Source organism: Chlorocebus sabaeus, chromosome 15, assembly GCF_047675955.1.
Source record: "Chlorocebus sabaeus isolate Y175 chromosome 15, mChlSab1.0.hap1, whole genome shotgun sequence".
Classification (NCBI taxonomy): Eukaryota; Metazoa; Chordata; class Mammalia; order Primates; family Cercopithecidae; genus Chlorocebus; species Chlorocebus sabaeus.
This window is the reverse complement of record NC_132918.1, coordinates 69809041-69835100: the sequence shown is the minus strand read 5'-3', so window position 1 is coordinate 69835100 and position 26060 is coordinate 69809041. Positions and strand designations below refer to the sequence as shown.

At 37.9% G+C, this 26060-nt stretch overlaps 1 protein-coding gene across 12 annotated transcripts in view; it reads left to right on the top strand.

Annotated features, from left to right (window-relative positions):
- THRB (thyroid hormone receptor beta) overlaps window positions 1-26060 on the top strand; it is a 367645-nt gene that overhangs the window by 38006 nt on the left and 303579 nt on the right. The gene's annotated exons all lie outside the window — the stretch shown is intronic.

Genomic DNA, 26060 nt, shown 5'->3' with positions numbered 1-26060 from the left:
CTTTGAATATATTCTGTCACCTTTCCCATTGATGATAAAAATAATTGAGAGTAAACTGTTTTTCAGTGCAATTTGTCTGATCATCTCTGAACTCTATGATGTTCCTGAAGATGTTTGCTTTATAATTTAAACCCATAGATTCATTTTCCCAGTGTGGTATGAAACAAGAAAAAAAATAATAATCTTCTTGTATTTTTAGAAAGATACACCTCGGATAGATAAGCCTGTCACTTTAACCTTTCCATTTTGCTGTTTAAATGACAGAGTTCACCAGATAGTACATTCTCAAAAGCCATTTAGAAAATGTGCTAAATAAAATGTCCTTAACGAGCATAGAATAATAATCTTTTAGAGGAAGTGGAAGCAAAGAAATGGGGACAGCAGTTAAAACATTAGGCACTCCCTAACCTATATGGTTTGAAATGATTCCTTAGAACTGAATGGCTAAAATCTAACTGCTCTATTTACCAAAATGTCTTGTGAAAATATTAATAAGAACATGATATTATGCCTCCAAAATACAAACAAATACATTTTCAAATAAAAATATTTATAAGTACCTATATAAAAACTAAACCTTTGTAGATTCTGGATATTAGAACTTAAACAAATTTACAATAAAAAACAACAACCCCATCAAAAACTGGGCAAAGGATCTGAACAGACACTTCTCAAAAGAAGACATTTATGCAGCCAACAAACATATGAAAAAAAGCTCATCATCACTGGTCATTAGAGAAATGCAAATCCAAACCACAATGAGATACCATCTCATGCCAGCTAGAATGACGATCATTAAAAAGTCAGGAAACAACAGATGCTAGAGAGGATGTGGAGAAATAGGAATGCTTTTACACTGTTGGTGGGAGTGTAAATTAGTTCAACCATTGTGGAAGACGGTGTGGTGGTGATTCCTCAGGGATCTAGAACTAGAAATACCATTTGCCCAGCAATCCCATTACTGGGTGTATACCCAAAGGGTTATAAATCATTCTCTTGTAAAGACACATGCACACATGTTTATTGCAGCACTACTCGCAATAGCAAAGACTTGGAACCAACTCAAATGCCCATCACTGATAGAGTGGATAAAGAAAATGTGGCACATATACACCATGGAATACTATGCAGTCATAAAAAGGATGAGTTCATCTCCTTTGCAGGGACATGGATGAAGCTGGAAACCATCATTCTCAGCAAACTATCACAAACTATCCAGGAACAGAAAACCAAACACCAAATGTTCTCACTCATAAGTGGGAGTTGAACAAGGAGAACTCATGGACACAGAGAAGGGAACATCACACACTGGGGCCTGTTCGGGGGTGGGGGCCTAAGGAAGGGATAGCATTAGGAGAAATACCTCATGTAGGTGATGGGTTGATGGGTGCAGCAAACAACCATGGCACGTGTATACCTATGTAACAAAACTGCACATTCTGCACATATACCCCAGAACTTAGAGTATAATAAAAAATAATTAATAAATACATAAATATCCAAAAATAAAAGGAAAAAACTGAACCTTGAATTTTTTTCTTTTAGAATATTTATAATATTTAACATATTTGAAGGTGAAGGCCATCCTACATGGACATCTGAAGCTTTATCTAAGTATTATCTTTTCTGTAATGTGACTATTGGTTTGCAGTTTGGTTCTTCTTTTCGAATTGTGTGAGATTAATTTTCTCAGTACTTAAATCACTCCTCGGTTAAGTTGGGTGTTCATGGAGGAACATTCTTTCCTTCAGGTTGCTGATACATTTGCTGCACTGTAGGGGAAGGAGTGGGTATCTGACTTAGTCAATTTTACCATTTACAAAAGGTTTGGTGGAGGACATTGAAACTAATAGCTAAATTGTTAGTAACCAGTGCATTAACTAGGACCCTACTGAGTGGACTGAAAGAATCAAAAATGTTTAACTGGTTGAGAGGCAATTGTTGCAAATGGGACATTCTTCAAAGCTCCTTCTTTTTTTGAATCTTCAAAGGCAATTATTCTGAATGTAAACTACGACCAAATTGCAGTCTTCTGTAAGCATTTCAGAGATTACCTCAAATATTCTTTGGTTAAAAAACTCTTCTGTAGTCTTGTGTGCTTCAGAACTACCCAGCACAACAGGGTCTTCAGCCTGCTCAGGATCTCTAAAGAGAGCTTGCACATAGCCAACGAAATTTGGCTGCTTCAACTCTTAGGAGCAAGAAATGATGCTGAGATAATTTGTCTGGCAGGTATTATCAGCCCACAGTGACTACTGTCATTTAGCCTCAAAATGTTTATTTTTCCTTTTACAATGCTGTGTTTCTTTAGAACCTTCCTATTCCGAGTGTGGACCCTGGGCTAGCCCCGTAGACTTCCCCCGTGAAATTGTCAGAAATGCACAATTTTAGGCCCCACCCCAGACCTGTTGGACCAGAATCTTCATTTAACAAGATGCCCAGGTGATTCATTCATGTTTGAGAAGCTCTGCTTTAAAACACTAAAGCAATTACTGAGTAATTGCTACCATCATGACTCTGAAGAGTTCCTACAGCCTTCAAATGCACCTAACCCTACTCTAAAGGCAAGTGTCCTCACTGGGAAATCTGATCTGCTGTTTCAGAGAAGTACAGGGCTACACAGTGTTTTATACACCTATCTATTGATGTTTCTTGGGTTTCCCTGGCAATCTGCTGCTTAAATGGATTATTTGATGACATATTGATATTAAAACAGCTCTATTTTTAGGAAAAATAAAAATAGGAAAGGTGAAAACTCTCTGAGAAAACTCTTGCACAGATACCAAAGATATAATATTTTCAGAAATGTTCTTTAAACCTATGGTTTCTGTTCACATGCCACTAGTTTGTTGCCTTTTAAGACAATGTCAGAAAAGTCCAGCTTTTTGGTCAGCTGATGAAAATAGTTTAAAAAGTGGGTATCTGTGCTGTATTTTATTTTTTAGGAAGACATATTAGATTCTGAGGTCAGAGTTGGACTAGAAGACATATATTCTCTCATTCGTCTTTTATGCATCTATACCTGCTTATCAAATGCCAAGTGTTCATTTTAATGGTCAGAATGATAGGAAGGATGGCCTAGATCAGAAGGGTCTCATGGACAAAATGCCTTTAGGGATCAAGAGGGTAAAAGAATTTAGCGAGGCTGGCCAGGAAAAGGTGAAGGGTGAGTATAGCTTGCCTAAACAGGACAGCTACCCCTCAGTATTGTCCTGTGGTAATACAGGCTTAGTTAGGGTGATTGTATCTTCGTGTTTTAAGAAGAAAAAATAGAAATCTTCATTTTGTGTGAAATCTTAAGGTTTTTAACTGTTGGTAATTAAATCAAGTTTCTGTGTATTAATAATTTCTTTCTCCCTCTCTTTTTTCTTCCCTTCTAAATATTGTGTAGTCCAATAAAGCTTAACTAGTAATACAATTAGGAGAGGGTTGCCAATTGATGACACCAAAAAGCCCCAAACCTTACAATTTACACTAGTTTTATTCTCTTTTCCCTTAAACTTTTTCTAGAATGCAAAAATCAGAAATTAGATAGAATCACAGTTCACCGCCTTTGCCTCTTTACTCTCTACCTAAGTTAGATGCTAACTAATGATAAAATGAAACTCTGAAAGAGAATTATTAGTAAGTTTATCTTATATAATAAGATAGCATATAAGATATTGTATACTATCTTGTACAATATTATCAGATAAGCATAAGATAATACTTATCATTCAGTAACTTGTTTGTATACTATCTTATACAAGATAATTAATACTTATCTTTATATTTTAATTTAATATTTTTAATTAAACTAATATTTTAAATTTTAATTTAATATTTTTAATTAATATTTTAATATTTAATACAAGATAATACTTGTATAAGATAGTATACAAACTGGTTACTGAATGATAGGAAGATGGTTAAACATATTTATTACTATCATTCACTATCATGTACAAAACTCTATTTCATAGTCCCATGTAATAGAGAGGAACCTGGTTGACTTTTCAAGAATTTCTATCGGGTGACAACCAGAACAGATTGAATGAATGCATTTCTATGAGCTTTGTAAACATTTTCAACTTTTTTTTTTTTGGACAGGATCTCACACTGTCATCCAGACTGGATTACAGTGTTGCTATCATGGCTCACTGCAGCCTCTACCTCCTGGGGTCAAGCAATCCTCCTGCCTCAGCCTCCCTAGTAGCTGGGATTACAGGTGTGTGACAGCATACCCTGTGAATTTTTTAAAAATTTTCTTTTCTTAGAGATTAGGCCTCACTATGTTGCCCAAGCTGGCCTCAAACTCTTGACCTCAAGCAATACTGCTGCCTTGGCCTCCCAAAGTGCTGGGATAATAGGCATGAGCCATCATACCTGGTCAAACTTATTTTTAAATTCTTTGCTCTGGGAATCTAAATGGACTATGTGCTTTCTTTTTTACTGGATTATGTGAGAAGATAATAGTTTGGAGAGAAATTCAGTGAAGCAGCTGATAACATGCTTTAAAAATATATTTCAGGGAGTTGAACAATAATAATGATGTCAAAATAGTAGCCCCACCTTCTCCAGCCCACCTAAACCAACATTGAGCATGGACACATTCACTTCTTGTCATCAGCCAGATGAAATGAAGTAGCAAAAATCCATCCTATATGTCATTGAGTCTTGTAATACAGTTCTCTTTTCTCTGCCTATTAATAAAAGACCCTGCTGAATGAAGCTGGAATTCTTTTAGGCAATTTAAACTTTCTGAAATAGAGGGAAGTTGGAAAGGGGAGATAGCCAAGGAATATAGAAGTAAAAAATACTTTTGAGGTCAAATGCTTATCTGAACAGATTGGGTAGTTTGATTATTTTTAAAAGTATTATGTTGATACCAGTGTTTTAATTTGAATCAAAAGTAATTATTTAACCAAAGTTATTCTTCCATTATTAACTCACAGAAACACTAAGAAATGAAATCACTTTTTCAATTCTTATTTCCCACTGATGCAGACAAAAGAAAACCTGAGATAATCAAAGTCCCACAACTAAGTAAGACCTCTCAGGATCTCAAAATCAAGTGTTTGACATAGAAGAGAAGATAGAAAAGGCGTATTATCTAGGAGTGGAAAAGAATTCTTTATGCTGAAAATGTTGAAGAGAGAATTCAAAATCAAATTCAACATTCCGCTTAGGAGGCTTCCATCTCTGCTTAGGAACTGAGTAATGGAGGTGATTGGTGTTAAGTGTTCAGTACCTATGAAGACCTAACTCTTGAGGGAGAGACTCCAATCTAAACTTCCTACTCAATACCGTCCTTAAAAAAAAAACAATCAAATAGTAAGTCTTTATTCCCAAAGTGACTAATACAAACCAAGCATTCGGTCAAGGGCTACTGAGGGAATGACATCAATAAAAAGCAATCACTGTGTAGACTTCATCCTTGTCAATTGTTGGTGAAAAGATATTTTGGAAAGTACCATTCACTACTCTACATTTTCTATGGTGCTGTTGAAAAATAAAAAATAAAGCTTTGATCTGGAAAGCTCTGACTCTCATTCTCATTGTCTTTGTGATCTTGAAAAAGATGTTTATTCTTTCTGAGTATGTTTTCTTTTCTCTAAAATCAGAAATTACATTATCGCTTATATCTTGTCCCATGCTAAAATTCTATACATCTCATTCTAAGATTTCAACAATATCTCTAGAAAAAGACAAAAGAGACTAGGAATTATGAGAGAGAGATTATAAATTCTATATGAGGAAGCTTCATCTAAAACTTATCTTCTCCTATCAAAAGCAAGTTGTAGATACTCTTCAGGTAAGCCACACCTGCCTTGTAAATGCCAAACAGGTCCATTTTAAAGTGTAGTAAAAACTATATTCCATTTTATTTTTAAACAGCTTTATTGAGAATCCACATACTATGCAATTTACCCACTTAAAGTGTATACAATTGAGTGATTTTTAGTGTATTCTCAGTTTGCAACTATCACCACTATTAATTTTAGATCATTTTTATCATTCCCCTCAAAAACCTCACACTCATTAACACTTGCTCCTCATTCCCCTCTCCATCTCTGGGCAACAACTAATCTACTTTCTGTGTGTATGAATTATGAATTTTTCTATTCTGGACATCTCATATATATGGAATAATATAATATGTTTGACTTTTTGTGACTGATTTCTTTCACTAACCATAATGTTTTCAAAGGTTATCCATGTCATACCATGTGTCAATAAAATTCATTTCTTTATATTGCTTAATAATATTTCAGATCCTTTGCCTGTTTTTAAATTATTTTGTCTTTTTACTATTGAGTTGTTTATATAGTCAAGATACAAGTTTCTTATTAGAGACATGATTTAAAAATTTTTTATTTCATTTTATATTTCCTTCTGGAATGCATTTTTTTATTGCCATGAAAGTAGAGAGAGGGTGCTAAGATAAAATAATACAGAGGTTATTTTACTTTAGGGAAAGGAGTCAGGAAAGTACCCTGAGACACATTGAGGATTTGATGGAGCTGTCTTGCGGGTGAGGAGAGCACTGCAGGCAGAGGGAACAGCATGTGCAAAGGCCATGAGACAGGAATGAATTTGCTGGGTTTAAAGATGGACAAGAAGGCCAGTGGAATAGAAAGATGGTAAGGTAGAGAGGGGTAGGAGACAAAGTCTGGGAAGAGGAAAGCGGCCGGTTTACATATACCTTAGAGACCACATTAAGGAGTTTGAATTTCATTCAGAAAGTAGTTGAGTGGTTTTGTGGATTTTAGCAGCAAAAATGGCGTGATCCAATGTAAACTTTAAGATGATCTGCTGGCTGCTTTATGAAGATTGATGTGTGGAAATGAGGTAGAAATAGAACCAAGATAACCACTTGGGAGACCTTTGCTGTTGCTAGAGTGAGCAATGACTAAAATGAGTGAGCTTGAACTAAAATGAGACAGTGGAAAACGAATAAGGTGAATGGACTGGGGATTATCTTGGACATAGAATGTCATGGTTAAAAGTGTGTGTTCTGAAGCCAGAATGACTGGGTTATAATACTAATTTCCTCTCTTACTAGCTGTATGACCTTGGGCAAATTAATTTTCCTATGCCACCATTAAATGAAAATAATAATAGGAGCCATGATGTGAAGTTGTTATGAAAATTGAATGTGTTAATAATGCTGTATATGCATCACAAGAGTACTTGGCACATAGTGAATGATTTAATAACTGTTGCTGCTATTAATTGTTTTGACTACTGAAATAGACAAGAGTTGGTGATGGTTTGGATGGAGAAGAGGAAGGAGGTTTCAAAGACAACTGACAGGTATCCAGCTTGTGTATAAGGCACTTGGCGGTGACAGTGCCTGAGATGGAGGAAATTGGGGAGAATCAGGATTTGAGAGGAAGATCAAGAATCTTATTTTGGAGTTGTTTGGATGGATGTGAGATATCTGAGTGGAGATGTCGGACTCAAAGTAGCATCCTGGGCCAGAGATAGAGCTGGTATTCAAATTCAAACTGAAATATACTGGAGAAATTTGCAAAACAGCACTTAAAAGTAATTTAGCCTTGTCCTGGACCAGCCAATAGGATGCCAGAACAATTTAACAAGCCCAATTTTCTTGGGAGACGTTGCAGATATAGCAAAAAGAGTATGGGCATTGTCATCAAACAGGCCATCTTTTGAACTTTACCCCTCCATTTACTATTTGGGTGATCATAAATAGTTACAAGTGGGTTAGAGAGGAGGGGTCATGGACAGCCCCCAGGTGTCTGCTTGAGCACCAGGTGGTTTATAGAGCCAGTTCCTGGGATGGAGGAAGGTGGAAGGAAGCATATTTCTCAGAGCCTCATCTTTCTCAGCAGAAGATTAGTAGGCCTTCCTCATAGGTGAAGACCAAAGGAATGTACATCTGGCACATATTACAAGCTCAGTAATGATTTTCTTGGATGACTTGGACACTTTTCCCCTTCTCAGCCCTGCTGTAAGCATCTCCACCAGCCTGCCTAGATCTACTCCCATTTTAGATGAAAATGTTGGATGGGAACCATGAGGTGACAGGCCAGGGCTAGGACTAGGGTGAAGGAAGTGAGGCACGCACCTTGGGCACCAAACGGAAGGGAGTGCCAAAAATCCAAGCAGTCACAACAAATATTATTTTAATGCACTACTTTTAAAAATCAAAACTAATGCACAAATACCCATGATAAATTAAATATTAATGTTTAAATAAAGACATAATCAGTATTACTGATTTCTCCTTTCACCTCAAGATCTCTCATTTGGTGCAGTACTGGGAAAAGGTGAAAGCTTACTCCCCAGCCCCCAAGACTCTTTCTGATTTCTCCCATAGTTGTTAGCTAAGGGCTAGTCCTCAGCCTCGTGCAATCTAGTCATCTCTAAATGCTAAAGACTTCAGAATGTGTTCTAATACCTGTGATACTGGGCATACTTGAGTTGGGACTAGGCCCCTACCAGCCCAGCCCCCGACCCCTGATTTTCTATCAGTTGCAACATGGAAATTGAAGCAAGGTTCCCCGGTTCACCCCACGTCAGTAAACCAGGCCCTTTGACCCCTGGAAATGTTGAGCAAACACAAAGTAAAATAACCCAATGCTCTATTAAAGGCTGAGGTTTAAAGGTCAGCTTTGTGCTTATTGGCTGCAAGTCTGATTCACTCCCTAAATGACTATCAGGGAGATTTGTGCTTGCAACATGGACTGAGGAGATGAGCCTTTCCATTCAGAGTGGGGAGCTATTTGCTTTACGAGGAGCTGTCATCACCAACAGGAAAACAGCAGGTCAGGAGCAGGTGAAAGAGAATACAGGTCCCCGAACCAGAAATGCTTCCTTCTGATTTTGACTCTGACTTTTGAAAGCTAAAGGTACATGTAAGCCGGGCGTGGTGGCTCACGCCTGTAATCCCAGCACTTTGGGAGGCTGAGGCAGGTGGATCACGAGGTCAGGAGTTCAAGACCAGCTTGGTGAAACATAGTGAAACCCTGTCTCTACTAAAAATACAAAAAAAAAAAAAAAAATTAGCCAGGTATGGTGGCAGGCACCTGTAGTCCCAGCTACTTGGGAAGCTGAGGCAGGAGAATCACTTGAACCCGGGAGGCGGAGGTTGCAGTGAGCTGAGATCCACCACTGTACTCCAGCCTGGGCAACACAGCGAGACTCTGTCTCAAAAAAAAAAAAAAAAAAGTACTTGTAGTGGCTTGTGGCTTTCAGCTCTTTCCCAGGAAAATCAGAAAATCTTCAACTGAAATAATTTGGTAATTTAGACATCATTAGTAAGTGGATAATAAATAATTAAGGACAGACTTGTCATAGCTCATATATATCACAAGGAAATATTTATGGAGTTTTGAGCTTGTGGGTCACTTTTCCTATAACAAAAGCTGGGTGTGGGAAACCAAATTTTTAAAAGTTATATTATTTAAGTATTTTTATTTCAATTTAAAGAAAAACTTGTCTAATCTTTAGAAAATTTTCCTGCAAATACAACAGACTTCATAATGCACATTTATGAATGATTCTGAAACAATAACAAGGAAAGAGAAAGAGCTGCATGGATTAGTACTGAGCTGCTGCAGCACAGTGACTGCATGTCAATGGCACTTTAAGATTGCAACATTTTGTTTGGTGACCTTCACACCAGTTGACTGTATGCACCTTAATCTCTCTCTCAAAAAAAAAAAAAAACTGAGCCTACTATAGATAGATCTCTCTCTCTTTAACCTCAGTTTTTCATTTACCTACACTTTATAACACCTGGTTTAATTTGTACAGAAGGATTAAGTTCATTACAAAGCTCAGAAACTCATCTTTGAGTTTTTAGGAACAGTAAGTACAAAGGTTGTCATGAATGGAGACTGAAAGACCTCATAGGTAAATCGGGTGGTACATTTTTAAAATAAAGAGTAAATAACACTTCAGAAAAATGTAGAATATTTTCACAAATGCACAAATGGAGATAAAATGTCACTTTTTGTAATGAGGTTTCTTTCAGACTTTGACACTCATAAGTAAATGTTCAGAGGAAATAAATGTTAGGGCAAATCAGCTTTTGTAAGGGTTGCCAATGTGTAAATGTGGGATCTGCTGTACATCGTGCTGCCCATTTACCTGCCTCTCTGCAGGAATTTCTTTTTGAGTATTTAGTCCTTATTTCCCAAGAATAAATACAAAGACTTTTCAGACTATGAATACATACCACATGGTCTCTAAGCTACAGTTGTGCATTATACCCATGGAAGTTTTCTTTCTTAAATATTTAAACAAGATTTTCAGTTGTATAAAATAAGAATCTTAAATATTAAGTTATGATGCTTTCTTTAAGGGTGTCTAGTTTCCTTCCTTCTCTCTCCCTTCCTCCCTCTGTTTCCTTCCCAGCTAACTCCCCTCCTTTCTTCCTTCTCCCCTTCCTCCTTCTTCACTCCTTTCCTTCCTTCCTCATTCATTCTTAAAATGTTCATTTGAATGCTTAGATGTTAGATTGTCTCATTTCTGCCCTTTTGATTATTACTTATGAATCAAAGCACTAAGTCCCACTAAAAACTTAAGAACCAAATTAGTATCTTCTTTTTTAGCCTATTATTCATTCAAACTTAATCTTTTTTTCCCATTATTACAAGTTATTACTAAAACGAGCACAGAAAAGCGTATCACTATATTGCCTCCTTTGAATTAAGATAGTCTCACATATATAGTATTTAGGGAAAAGACAGGGCTCATATTCTTTGGACCGGCTTCCCTATTTTGAAAAAATCTTCCATCACATCCCTAAACCATACGCAAATAGTCACAGAATTTGTAGACAAGCATTATACAGAAAATCATTAACATGACTTTCAGTTTTCAAGAGAGAAAGTCAAAAATTCCACAGAAAATTAGAGCTGTTGGACTAAATGTTGGTCTATTAATAAGCAGGAAGAACAATTTCGCTATTTTCCCTGCTGAGTTAATATATAGTACGGCTGTCTTTCCTCCAGCAGTATTCTCCAGCTGGGTTACTTGGTGCTGGGAATTTCCTCTCAAAATGCCCATTTCTGTCAACCAGCCATCAGACCTTCCTGAGGATAGTTAATATGACAGTGGCATGACATACTGAATTTTAATATGAAAATGACCTTCCCTGATGTCAGAAATGGGTCATATATATGTGAAATCCATGAAAATAGTTGAGAATAGATTTAAAATAAGGAACATTCCTTATATTGCTACACAGTGTTCACCATGCTTATACTGAAGTATGCCTCTAAGTAACTTGCCTTCAAGAATTTTTAATAATCATTTCTAAAGAACTGATTTTCCCTTTCATACTTTGTCTTTCATTGGCCAAATTTACAATCACCCTCTAGCCACATGGCCGCCCATCACTCCCTCTGTCAAATTCAGAATTCTGCCTTTGCCTTCAAACTCAAGCCATTCCTGCTTTGATTTCCTTCTGTCTGACATCTGTCCTTGACCTTATTTTAGCTGTTTAGTTTGCCATTCTCTAAATTCACACCTTTCTGGCCTGCTTCTGCATGGGCTTCTTTGTCATTTATTTTTAACTAGTGGCATAGAGTCCTTCCCTGTCATCCGTTGGCTTGTGCTCTTCCTCGCCAAAGCAAGTGGCAGGGGTTTTCTTTCTCTGAAAGGGCATTTCTATGTTTAAATTTTAGTTTTCATACCCAGAACTTGCTGACTCTTGAACATTTAATATACATTTAGCCAAACAACCTGAATCTGTTATAAATATTCAAAGACCAAGTTTTATATTTTTAGATGTTTTGTAATAACCTCATGACAGGTGCTTTAATGGGTTGTGTTTATGTTCAGGGAATGAACTTTTAGGTTGTCAAGGTGGGAGGTATACAAGTCTATTTTAACAAAGACCCCTAACTAAAGGCTGCTTCTCTCGCCGATGAACAAACCGGGACAAGGCCTGCTTATCTGTGTATTTTAGCTTTCCTAATTGATAGCAAGTGCCTCTGAAAACTTGTTTATATAGTTATCTAATCATTAATGACCAACATTGTACATTTCATTCTGGTTAACCTCTTTTAGTATCATTACTTTTCTCAGAGTTGAGCAGTGATCGTTTTTGCAATGGAGACTTTTAAAAGATTTTTTAAAATAGCATTTTGATCCCTGGATTGTGTTTCTATCTGATTATGCTGATTATTTCATATATGTGAGTCTTTTTTAAAGTTAAGTTATACTTACAGTTTTAATGATAAATCGCCAATGAAAACCAAGAGAACTCAGGAGAGTCTGACCATTTCTGTACTTGGAATGTGTCAGGGGTCAGTGCTCTGCAAATGGGACATGTGGAAAGAAGGATTCATAATTCAGTGGTCACCCAACTGTTATCATAAGAGTTTGAACTATAAAGAAGTACTTGCTTCTTGCTGACCAACAAGATTGCTACAGGTTTCAAAGAAAGAAAGAATTCGTCATCAAGGGCAGGAAGGTACTTCATAAATAATTACCAAATGAAGTCGTCGTGATGACTAGTGCTCTCTTTCCTTGAAACCTGTAGCAATCTTGATGGTCAGCAAGAAGCAACTACTTTTCTCTTTATAGTCCAAACTCCTCCAATACCATTTGGGTGATCACTAAATTATGAAACCTTCATTCCTCATCTCCTCCGATTTACAGAGCACTAACCCCTGACACGTTCTATGGACCAAAATGATCAGGCTCTCTTGAGTTTTCTTGACTTTCATTGGTGATTTATTATCTAATGCCTACTCTCCCCTTCCCCTCCGGGACTCAGATCACAGAGTTTTGCTATATAGTACTTTAAATTTCCATTAAGCTTGAAATCATTCATTTCAAAGAAGAGGGTCATGGTGTCCCGATTATAAACAGGATAAATAGAAATAAAGATATCCCTCTGTCATCATGAAAATGAACAGCTGGCAATTGAACTTATTAATATATTAACAGGACAAGATGAAACAAAGGTATTCTCTCTGTGATCAAACCCTCCCCTTACTGCAAAGAAGGGTGTAGCATGAGAAAGTTCTCTCCTAGGTTCACTGCAGGTTCACTTAGACCTGTTTGACTTGTTGAGATTATTTTAAGCTCAGGAGTTAATTTTTTTAAATGGCTAAACCTAGTTCATTGTTATAGAGTACAAAATATTCAATCATACTTAAGGGTTGTTGGGGTTTTCTCATGGTAATGCATTATAATTGATAACATTCATTAATTTCTTCAGATTTCTTCCTAATTAAATTTTAAAAATAAATGCATAGCTGCTCTTTGAAATTTGATTGATTTGACTTAAAAACTAATTGGGAAGGGGAGTCTGTGCCTGCTAATTTTATAATTAAAACATATGTTGCCAAAGAGTTTTCATCTACCTCTATTTTTTAATTCCTTCATTTCTTATAAAAATGGAGGCCATATTTGCATAACTGTGTCCCCTGTAATCATGGGAGACTGGAAAGTTGCAAAAAATACTTTTCAAGGACAACAACTATCTTGATCTTCTGCCTATTTCCTTGTAAAGATCTCTGTGATTATTTGGGCCCACCCAAATAATACAGGATAAGCTCCCTGTCTCAAGATCCTTACCTCAATCACATGTATAAGTATTGCCATAGGAGGTAACTTATTCACAAGTTTCAGGATAAAGATATGGACATCTCTGAGGACCATGATTCAGCCACCCACGCTCACATTATATTTCCCAGAACCATAGAGAGCACCCCACAAAGATTTGCTTAATATTGTTGAGTGATTAAATGATACGGTTTCAGTAACTCTCCATGAACTATACTTGTGAAGGAGAAATAGACTTCTGATGTCACCATCACAGTAGGCATTGCAGGCATTTTCAAGAGTATACTTCTTTTTTTTTTTTTTGAGAAAGATCTTTCCAGTGTAGATAGTGTTATGGAATGATAATTTAGCAGCAGCAGAATGCACTTTTGGAGAAACACACAAACACTATAATTCCTTTGACAATAACCCAGCATACTGACCTCTCTCCAAACCTGCTTTCTTTTTTGTTGTGGCCAGACTTTGAGTGGAAGGAAAGGAGATTGGCAGAGGTGAGCAGGAAGAGGCCAGAGCTGAAGGAGCAGAGAAGGAATTAGCCAGATTTGATAGAGAGATGGCTTCTGGGACAATTCTTTCCAGAGGCCAAGGTGGCTGATGGGACACTCACTCCACTCATTTCCCTCTGAGATCATGCAGTAAAACTAGAGGAACATAAAAGGCAAAGGCTTCATTACGTCCTTAGAAGGTCATGACCAGTGTGTCCAGCTTCTGATTTCTCATGACAACATTGTTTTTATTCTTTAATAAATTTTATTCGGATATTCAGTGTATAAAATAAAAATTGCCTAGTTTAGTATTCAGAGATAGCCGCTGTAACATTTTGGCATATTTCCTTCCAGTTTTTTTCTCTGCATATATGGTTACATCACAGAATCACAATTATGGTCTAGACAAAGTTTTATATCTCACTTACGTTCACTTGACTGGGAAAATTTTCTCATGACATTAAATATTTTTCGAAACACGATTTTTCAATGACTGTATAATATTGTATTTTTGGATGTACCTCTGTGGTTGAATGTTTGTGCTTCTGCCTGGAATGAATGATATGGCCTTGAATAGCTTTGCATTACATCTTTTTTCACCTTCTTAATTGTTTCTATTGGACAGTTCCTAGGAGAGGCAATCAAAGGGCATGGACGATTTTATGATTCTTCATAGATGTGGCCAAAGATATTAATTTACACAGCTACTGTCAGTGTCGTGACTATTTCTCCTCACATTCAACAGCATTAAGCATCAGTTTAAAAAAAAAAATTCTAAAATTTCAAATGCTTATTGGATAATTATAAGGATTTTTGGTAACTTGTTGATCTATGTTCTTTGCCCATTTATCCATTGAGATGTTAATAGTTTGCTTATGAACTATCTTTGTGTGTTATGTCTCTGGAAATTCTTTTTCCAGTTTGGTATTTGCCTTTTGAGTATTATACTCTCTGATACATAAATATGTTTCACCTTTGCTACTCCAGTCAAATCTACTATTACTCTCTGACACATTTCACTACCTTTATATTTAGAAATTATTTGCTAGGCTCAATAGCTGATAAATAACCACCTGTATTTTACATAATCCTTTATGATTTTATTTTAAAATTTAACATACCGTTTATGTGTATTTATTTTAACATGTAATATGAGTTGGCAATATACATTTTAAATTATTTGAATAGTTAATTCAATGCCATTTATAAAATGAGTGCTCTTTTCTTCACTGATTTTTTATTAAATCCATCTTTTAATTGGTATATACATTTCTGTATCTGGGTTATTTCTGTAACCATCTATTAATTATTGTAGCAGAACCATATCATAGTTTATATGTCCATTATAATTTGTATTGTAGTCTGTTTCTGACATGGTGGCCCCTAACTCTTTCGTTTTTCTTTATTTTAAATTTATTTTAGCAGTTACTGTCTCAGCATTCTTTAAGGTGAGTATTAGAATTAATTTTCAAATTTAAAAAATATTGGGCCAGGCACAGTGGCTCATACCTATAATCCCAGCACTTTGGGAGGCTGAGGCAGGTAGATCACTTGAGGTCAGGAGTTCAAGACAGCCTGACCAACATGGTAAAACCCTATCTCTACTAAAAATACAAAATTAGGCAGGCATGGTGGCACACACCTGTAGTCCCAGCTACTTGAGAGGCTTGAACCCGGAAGGCAAGAGGTTGAAGTGAGCTGAGATCACACCACTGCACTCCAGCCTGGGCAACAAGAGTGAAACTCCATCTCAAAAAACAAAATAAAACAAAACTTCTTGTACTTTGTATAGAATTATGTGCAAATTATGAATTATTTTGAAAAGGTTTGCATCTTCACAATTTTCAATCATTTCAAAATATCTCTTTGTTTTTTCAAGTCTTACGTGATGTGACAAAAAAATCATTTCTTTGTAGAGGTCCTGCATTTTTTTTAGGTTATTCCTAGGTATTAGATATTTTTATTTAATTATTTTTGAGATTATTTAAAATATTCTTTTCTAATTGGTGGTTACTGTTATATGAAAGCTATTGCTTTTAATATTTTGTCTTTTGATTCTATTTATTTGTTAATGATAATTACTTTTCACTTAGTTCTCCTTTTATTTATAAGCAATTACATTATAATCAAATAATGATTCTATCATCTTTCCAAATAATGTATCTCTTCTTTGTTGATTATATCCTATAACATTAGCCAGAATTTCCACAGCAGTGTTCAGAATACTCACTGGCATTCTACTCTTATCTTGTTTCTGATTTTAATAGCTATTTATTTGATGACAGATTTTTTTCTAACCATGTTAAAGAAATTTTGTTGCATTCCTAATATGCTGAGATTTTTAAAATAAAAAATCGGTTTTGGAATGCTGTAAAATGCCTTTTGGATGATTTTGGTAAATTATCATCCATGAGGAGAACATAACATGGAAGCCAGAGTATGGGATTTATGAGCAGACAGAGCTGGAGTTAAATTATACCTCCCCCTCTTAGAAGTGTGTAACATTTAGCAATTTATTTATTCCCTTCCAATTTCAGTCTCTTCCTCTGTAATATGAAGATAATCATGTAAATATCTTGTGAGGATATTATGAGTATCCAGTAAGAATTATTTATAATGTGTTTAACACCAGACTTGATACAGAGTATCATAGTTTCTTTTAAATTATTTCATAAGTTTTGCCTTTGATCTATTAAAATGGTGCACTATAATTACAGATTTCCTAATATTTAATCATATTTTTATTCTTGGACTAAAGCCTACTTGGCCCTGATGAAATGTTTTCTTAACTTACTGCTGTATTCCATATTTGTTTGAGATTATTGCATCGATTTTCATAATGATTTGGTCCTTAGTTGAATTGTTATGCTATCTTATTAGCTTTGATATCAAAATTATGTACTTTATGTAATGACTAGAAAGATTTTATCATTTTCTCTGTTCTGCACCTATGGAAATTATATTTTCATGGGCAATTTTTTTTCTCTGAAATTCTCTGTATCAGGATTACTTTTTGAACCAGATAATACTTTTATACCTTTTAAAGATTTTTGCTGTTATTGTTTCTATTTGTTGGTGTCAGATTGTTTTCTCTAATCAATTCATCTACTCAGTGTTTCTACTTCTATTTGTGGCAATTTTGGTAATTCATATTATACCCAAAAATTGTCCTTCTGTCATATTTTTTGTTTGTTTGTTTCTTTGAGACGGACTCTCGCTCTGTTGCCTGGCTGGAGTGCTGGCGTGATCTTGGCTCACTGCAATCTCCGCCTCCCAGGTTCAAGCAGTTCTCCTGCGTCAGCCCGCCAAGTAACTGGGATTATAGGCACATGCCACCACACCCAGCTAATTTTTGTATTTTTAGTAGAGACAGAGTTTCACCATTGTTGGCCAGGATGGTCTCGACCTCCTGACCTAGTGATCCACCCGCCTCAGCCTCCCAAAGTCCTGGGATTATAGAAGTGAGCCACTGTGCCCAGCACCTTACTTCTGTGACATAATCTTGTGGTGATTAGACCGTAGTTTTTTGTTTTTGTTTTTTTTTTGAGGTGGAGTTTCACTCTCGTTGCCCATGCCGGCGTGCAATGGTGTGATCTCAGCTCACCGCAACCTCTGCCTCCCAGGTTCAAGCAATTCTCCTGCTTCAGCCTCCCGAGTAACTGGGATTACAGGCATGCGCCACTACGCCCAGCTAATTTTGTATTTTTTAGTAGAGAAGGGTTTCTCCATGTTGGTCAGGCTGGTCTTGAACTCCCGACCTCAGGTAATCTGCCTGCCTTGGCCTTGCAAAGTGCTAAGGTATGAGCCACTACACCTGGCTAGACCTTAGTTTTAAAATATTTTTGACTCTGCCACCTCAAAAGTAGTAATTGTTAATCAGCAATCATGTATTCAGTGCCTCAAGGGTCACCCTTACAAGAGTAGTAAGTACTTATTTTTTTCCAAGACTGCGAACTGTTGCAGAATATTCTACCTGGATTCATAGCCCAGCTCCACCACTAACAACCTGTGTAAACTCCAACAAGGTACTTGAATTTTCTATGCCATGGTTTCCTCATCTGATTGTGAGGATATGAAGCTCTGAGATCAGTGCCTTGCGTGGCATATAATAAGTACCTTATAGATAGTATTATTATTATATTTAAAAATAAACACTGTGGTTGCTCTTAAGGATACAGGGTATAGACACAGTTGTGAATGGAAAACTCAAAGACGAATTGAACATTGAAGTGCTTTTTACTTGTAACGTTTGGAGGGCTGTCCAGCCTTTAGAAGCACAGGAGTCCCTGAAAAAAGGATACTACAGGTATTTAAAGAAAAAAAAATTAGCCCCCAAAGTTACAGTTAATCTGTTCAAAATGCTCATTGGTGAAAAAGTGGCAGTTCTCACATGCTTATCCTACCTGTCTGGATCCTCACATATCTGCAGATATCTGTATTCCAAAGTCAGAGATAAAGATTTTTTTCTTGAGGGAGCCAGCAACTTACAGGAAAGGGGCTGAAGTCTTTTAAAAATGTTTTTGAATGGGGAGACTAGAGTGAGATAGGGTGTTTCTGTTTTGGAAGGAGTCTCTAAAGATGCAAAAATATTTTTGTTTCATCTGTTGTTGGTATGTGACGGACACACTTAATCACAAGGGCAACAGGGCAAGATGTAGTTTTACTTTCTCACAGCGGTCATGTAGGCAAACGGGATGGGTAAACTATAAACAGAATCAAGTGTATATATGGATTATGCTAGTTTTACATTTATTGCCTCAGTTCATTCAATAATACTCTCTCCAAGCGCCATGCTTCCTAGAATACTTTCTTAACCACTATTACGTATAACATTTTCTTGTACCTCCCCACAGGGAGAGGCATCTGTTAATGTGCCTCCATTGCTTTCAGTATAATATTCAAACTCCATAGCAGGGCACAAAAGGCCTCTCCAGGTCCCTCCTCTACCACAGTTCCTCACTATGCCTCAGCCATGTTAAGTCATTGTGACAGGTGGAATTCTGGGATGGCTCCAAAGATTCCTATCCAATGGTGTACACACAGTCTCTAATCTCCTCTCTTTGCTTGGCCTGGACCTGTGAATATGATAATCACTCCCTTGACTACTTTACTTAGTATAGGACTCCACTTTAGCAGAATGAAGAGTGTTTCCCCTACTGGCCTTGAGGAGCAAATTGCCATACAGTGGAGAAAGACACATGGCATAGAATGGTAGGTGGCCTTTAGGAACTGAGAACAGCCCTCAGCTTGCAGTCAGCAAAAGTAGGGATCTTTGTCCTGCAATTGCAAAGAACTGAATTCCACCAACAACCAGTGAGATTAGGAGACCCCAAGCCATAGCTGGGTTTGCAGCTTCAGCTAACATCTTGATTTCAGCCTGGTGAGATCCTGAACAAAGGGCTGAACTCACTTGAGCCCGGACTCCTGACTTATGGAAACTGTGAAATAACTTTTGGTCTTTTAAGCTGTTAATTTGGTAGGAATTTGTCTTGCAGCAATAGATAACTAATGTAGTCATTTAGTCTCTTGTATTCTCTTATCTCTGATCACCTGTTTCCCTTAGTACAATTTGTATTCCATGTGTCCCTATCCGGAGCTTAGTCATCATCCCTTTCACCCCCTCATACTTGTCAACTTCTTCTACATGGAAAAAAATCATCTTTTTATTCTGAAATTATATTCTATATACTTAGAATATACGTAGAATGACCTCTGAGTTATTCCGGCCTTTGTCTCCTCGGATTATTTTTATTTGTAAAACTACTACTGGATTTATATTCTGTTTTTATATTCTAATAAATGCATGTAACTACAAATATTTCATAAACTATTTTGTATTCTTCACAACTCAGTATATCAAAATATGTATCTGAAGAAATGTATTGATCATAACATTGAGGCTGAGTCTTGAAAAAGGCATGAATCAAACTGTGTGTGTGCTAGAATGGCTCCTGTGTGGGGCTGGTCTCTAATGGTGGGCTATGAGGATCCGCTCTTAGCCCTATCAAAGTACTGTTTTCTATCAATGATTTTGATGAGGGTATAGATAATATATGTGTCAATGTTATGATTGACTTGAAACCTGGAAGCATGGCACATACTTTGAGTAACAGAATTAGTACCTGGAGAGATCACTTCAGATTGCAATGATGGAACAAGATTAAGTTTTAATTGAATAGGTATAAAAGCCTATACTTAAGTTTAAAAAAATCAATCTAGAAACTAAAGTTGGGGTGAGACAGACAGCACATGCAAATATATGTAGATTTGTTATTTACGACTCAGTTTAAATCAGTGGTATAATAGATCATATAGTAGAGTTTATTTAAATCATGAAGTTAATTTTAGACGGCATCAATTGAACTGCTGTGTTCCAAACAAAAAGGATAATCTTCCTTTGATCTATGTGGGTCACATGACTCCTGGGTAGTTCTGGGCACCTCCTTAAATGGGGACAAACTGGAATTTCTTCATTGGGTAGGGACCAGATGAGCAAACAGATATGCAATCATGTCCTACATGGTGGAACAATCTGAACTGTGGCTCTTTCACCTGTAGAAGAGAAGGTATTTAATATCTAAAAATTACACCTATTTTTCATCACTTTGGTGAATGGAAATGATAAAGAAATAGATTTTTACATTATTAAAGTTACCAACGTGTAGTTAATAGCAAAATAGAGTGGGTTGCCTTTGAGAGTTATTGACCCCATGCTCCTTGAGATGTACAAATAGAAATTTGGGTGGAGGAGGATCGGGCATGGTGGCTCACGCCTGTAATCTCAGGCCGAGGTGGGTGGATCACGAGGTCGAGAGATCGAGACCATCCTGGCCAAAATGGTGAAAGTCCATCTCTACTAAAAATACAAAAAAATTAGCCGGGTGTGGTGGCGGGTGCCTGTAGTCCCAGCTACTCCAGAGGCTGAGGCAGGAGAATGGCATGAACCCGGGAGGCAGAGCTTGCAGTGAGCCGAGATTGTGCCACTGTACTCCAGCCTGGGTGACATAGCAAGACTCCGTCTCAAAAAAAAAAAAAAAATTTGGGTGGAGGAAAACAGAATTGTGAAGAAGTTTTTTGCATGTGTTGTCACAAGCAGGTAGTGATTGACTGAAAGGCACCAACAAATATAGAGACTCTAAAGTTTCATTAAGTGTCAAGAATATAAAAACATATGGATATGGTTTTGTAAAGTAGGGGGTAATACAACAGATCCCAGGCAGAGGATCCCATGCCATAGTTCCCGTGAGAGGGCATCCGGCTCTGAATTAGACTACCTACCTGGAGTTCAGCTCCTGTAGGTGTGAGAAGAAGCCTATAGTAGATGCTGTTAGTGCCCCACCCAGGCCCCCTTAACAGGGCTAGTCCCCCTGTCCTCCAGCTGCTGTGGTTGTTGGCTGTCAGATCCTCCTATCTGCACCATCCTCTGGAGGACTGCCCTTGACAATGACACCTACCTCATCCAGACAATGACATCTACCTCATCTACCTCATGCCTGGGAGGTTACACCCTCCATGCCACGGGAAAGCCCTTGGCCAGTTACCGCCTGATGCTGAGGTACAACAGCTCAGGCCCCTTGCCTCTCTGCAGAATGACTTCTGAGTAATTTGCACCCCAGAGCTCCCTGTGGGATCAGACTAGACTTCTAACACCACATCTTTCTTTGTCTTTTCCCCTGCCCTCCCTTGCTTCCCTTACTCCCTCATGTGTTTTCATTAAGAGCCTGATTTGCCTAGGAATTGTTCTCTCATGCTTTGCTTGTGGAGATCCTTACCTAAGACACTGCCTTTTCCTTGTTTAGGGGGACTTCTGATCTTTGTCCTTCTACCTCTGCACTTCTGTCCTACCTGACAGGGGCTTCTACCTTCCCATCTACTCTCTTACCGAGGGCCAGTAACTGAATAAGAGAATAGAGGGGCCAAGATACCACTCCTTTATAACTAAGTAAAGAAGTCATTTTGCCAGGAGCATCCCCCAGCAGGCTCCAGTTTTCTTTTCTGTCTGAGATGTCTCCAGCAACACTGTAACAGATGCCCCCTGAGGGCCCTCCCCACTCCAACATCAATGATCCCACGGACCTCATAATGCCACTTTTTTCTTTAAAGAAAGAATGCATGTTCACACACACACAGACACACACACACACACACACACACACACACACAAAACACCTTTTTGTTCCCTCTGACAATGGCATTACTACATGACTCTCTTATGGAGATAAAAAGATAGGCGTCATCTCATATCTAGCAACAGTGTTCCAGGGGCTTTTCAGGTTAGAAAAACATGAAGATCAGTTGGTGTCCATCTCTTTTTCTCTTTTTAGCTGCTCTATGTTTCTGCTTCTTTGTTCTTCTCTCTAGATGTCTTTCTTGTAATGGGCACCTGGTTGACAACCAGCCATATAAGGTGGCATGTGGGAAGGCAGGAGGAAAAGCTTGGTGTGGAGGATGGAGGCCTGATTTGGGAGCCTAGTTCAGTGTGCTTCATTCTGGACTCTGGAATTAAGCTGGGTAGCCATGTAACCTTCCATTCATTTCACCTTTCTTAATCTCAATTGTATGTATAAAGTGAAATAACAATAAAATGAAAACAATAATAATTGTGCCTGCCCTACCTAACTGACAGTCTCATGAAGACCAAATGAGATAGTGCATCTGAAGGCATATTAGGAAAGTATAAAGCCCTTGAAAAACATGGGAGATTACTCAGCTAAGTAATTAGCTAAGATATTAAGATGCAGTCCTGCTTGGGAAGAGCTTGCAAAATCGCAGGAGAGCTGAGACATAAGCACAAATAAAAATTATTTAAGGCGGGAGATGATCTGTGTCATCAGGGAGGTATAGAGTTGTATAGGAGTTCAGAGAAGGGAAAACCCATTTCCTGCTGGGTAAATTTGGTTTTTGAGCCCAAAAGTATGTTCATTTTCTTCCCTGTGTCTGCTTTCTGGCTTGGCATACATAGACAGGAGGATCCTTGAATAAATCCAGAAAAGTAACAAAGATCTGTTAGCCGCCTTTTTTCCAGCAAACCTTTTTGTTAATATATAATAGTTGTGCATATTTGTGTACATGTGATCTTTTGATACATGTGTACAATGTATAATTATTAAATCAGGGTAATTAGTATATCCATTGCTACAGACATTTTTTGTGTTGGAAACATTCCAGTTCTTCTCTTCTAGCTATTTTGAAATGTACAGTCAATAGTTAACTATAGTCTCCTTGCTGTACTTTTGAGTGCTAGACCTTATTCCTTCCATCTAACTGTATTTTTGTACCCATTAACCAACTTCTCTTCATCTTGCCCCTACTCTTCTCAGCTTCTGGGAAGCACCAATCTGCTCTCTTCCTCCATAAGATCCACTTTTGTAACTCCCACATATGAGTAAGAACATGCGATATTTGTCTTTCTGTGGATGGCTTATTTCACTTAATGCAATGGCCTCCAATTCCATTTCATATTGGTGCAAATGACAGGATGTCATGCCTTATTGGCTGAATAATATTTCATTATATATATATATACATTTTTATGATCATGGAGAAAAGCACTAGGTCCACACACATTTGATTGATATAGGGACTGGATGATTTCTTTTGCATCAACTCTCTGCAATGAGACTTAAGGGTTTCCATTTTCTAAAGTGGATTTTACCACATTGGCCAGACCTGAGAACTGGAATGTTTCTATCTGTACCTGATTTTAGCATTAATTAGCTGATTCTCTGATCATCATGTGAAGAGATTCACATAATTATCCATCACGCAGAAGAAGAGAATCTTTCCTGGTAAATGAGCAATTCACAGCAATTCAAAGAAGCCTGGCCCAGGTGGTTAGATGTATGTGATCTTCCAGGCCACCCCACTAGGGAATAATGTGTGCTCTAAGCATAGAAATGCATCCTCAGAGTCTGTATTTAAGGGCAGTGCAAGAATGTGAAATGTAGAATGCATTCTGGTAACTTGAGTTATTTTCAATGGTCAGGCTCAAAGGAAAGCTAAAAAGCACCCATTGCTGTTGTTAAACTTCCAATTTACTCAAGCAGATAGATACACAGATATACTTTTTCAAACTCGAGAAAGAGAAGTGTGTGTGCATTGTGTGTGTGTGTACTATCTATATATTTTAAGAAACCTGAACTTTGCGTTCTGACTCCGTCTTTCATGATCAAGTCGTGCATTGAGGCATGTCTTGTTTACTGCTGTGCCTTTACACACTGGGCCATCCTTTTCTGAGGCTATGAGGAACTTGGAGTGGTGCGTACAGTTCTTGTGTTCCCTCGCAGCGCTGGGCTTTCCTCTGTGTGACTCAGTCTCCTGCCAGTATTCCTTCTTCTGTTCTTTTCCCCCCCACTTAGAAAGGCAGTATCTCTTAGGATCTCCCTTAGGATCTCTCTTAGGATCTCGCATTCCCTACCATGCAAAAAAGCACAGCTCCCTGCACTTGCCCCCAGATATATACTATACATTGTTATACCAGTGTTATTTCTTTCCTCTCTTTTTCCTTTAACAGGAATTTTGTTTTCTGACTCACCCTGAGGTCTCAGTACGTAAGTGTCATTTTTAATTCTCTCCCAATCCCCACTTTCTCCCACGACTGCTCTGAAGGGCACATTTAAAGATTATTGTGTGTATAAGCATTTATGTAGTTTTTTGCTTTCTCTAGTCACTTCAGCGGCAATTAATTTCTACTTCTGTGAAAGAGAATGAATTATACTGAGGCCTAATCGTCTATTCTTTCTGAACAGTTTGGAAGGGCCGCGGAGGAGGAGGCCAGCGTTGCATCTGCATGTGTGCATATTGCTGCGTGCTTTGGTTTCATTCCTGGACCCACATTACTCATTGTTTCCTATCTTGCTTTTTCAATACTTTGGGGACTGATTTGGTTTTAAGTTGTTGAGTGGGGGTGGCTAGACCCAGGCTCTGCCTTCTGGCATTATGGGAATATGGGAAAGCTTCCATTCCCCTTGGCTTCATGTAGCAGATATACCCATACTTTGCACAAGGCATATGTCAAATGTCGTGAAAAGTATCTCACCAAGTTAGGGAGAGGGGAAGAGTTCACCTCCACACAGGGATGCTCGGGGTCCTGGGGATTTGGATGTGGCTCTGTGGTGCCCATTTCTGTCCTTTACTTACCAGACCATATTGCCACATTTGGCACAGCAGCTGATCTGCACCTCCATGTCCATCTTTCTGCATCTGGTTTCTCTGACATCATCCTTTTTTAATCTCCTGTGTCCCTCTGCCTACGCATTTCCTGTCTGCTTCCGTGCCTTACTTTGCCCAAGTGGTTCTTTTCTCTAGGGTTCTCATTTTCTCTTTGCCTTCTATCTACCCACTCAGTTTAGTGTCTGTGGTCCCAACCTTTTTTCTGTCTTCCTCCATCCTTGTTTTTTATAGTGTGGCCAGTGATGCTGCCATACATCTAATCAACCAAGCTGGAAGCCTCCAGGTCCTTGTAGACCTTGTCTCTCCAACATCCACTTGGTTTTCAATGAAGGCAGCTCCAGTTCAACACCTCCCTCTTTTCACTCTGACAGCCCCTCTCCCAGACCTCAATTATTGTCACATACTGGATACTTCTACCAGTTTTTACCTATTTTCTTAAAAAACCCAATCTGAACATGCCCCATCCCTGATGACAGTTGTCTCTTTAATTGCTGAATGCTACAAAGTAAAATTCAGATGACCAGTATGGCAAGCACAGACCGGTAGCAACTAACCTTAGCATCATCTCCTGTTAGTGTCTGTTCCCTCCCCGTGACATGCCAAACACAGTAACTTCTTCTTTTAGAGGAAGGCTCTCTGCATTTGCACACATCATTCCTTTTCCACAAAATGTCCCTGTTGTTTTCTGCAGCTAGTAAAGATCTACTCTTCTCTCAAGACCACCTTGTGAAGGAAGTTTTGAGGGTTGCCTCATATCGAAGTAGCACTTTCTCTGTGTCAACTGAGTGCCGTCTGAATCTCTATCACAACATCCAACCCTATGCTGAGTTCAAATCAAGAGGAATGTTTTGCATTTAAAGAATAATTTAT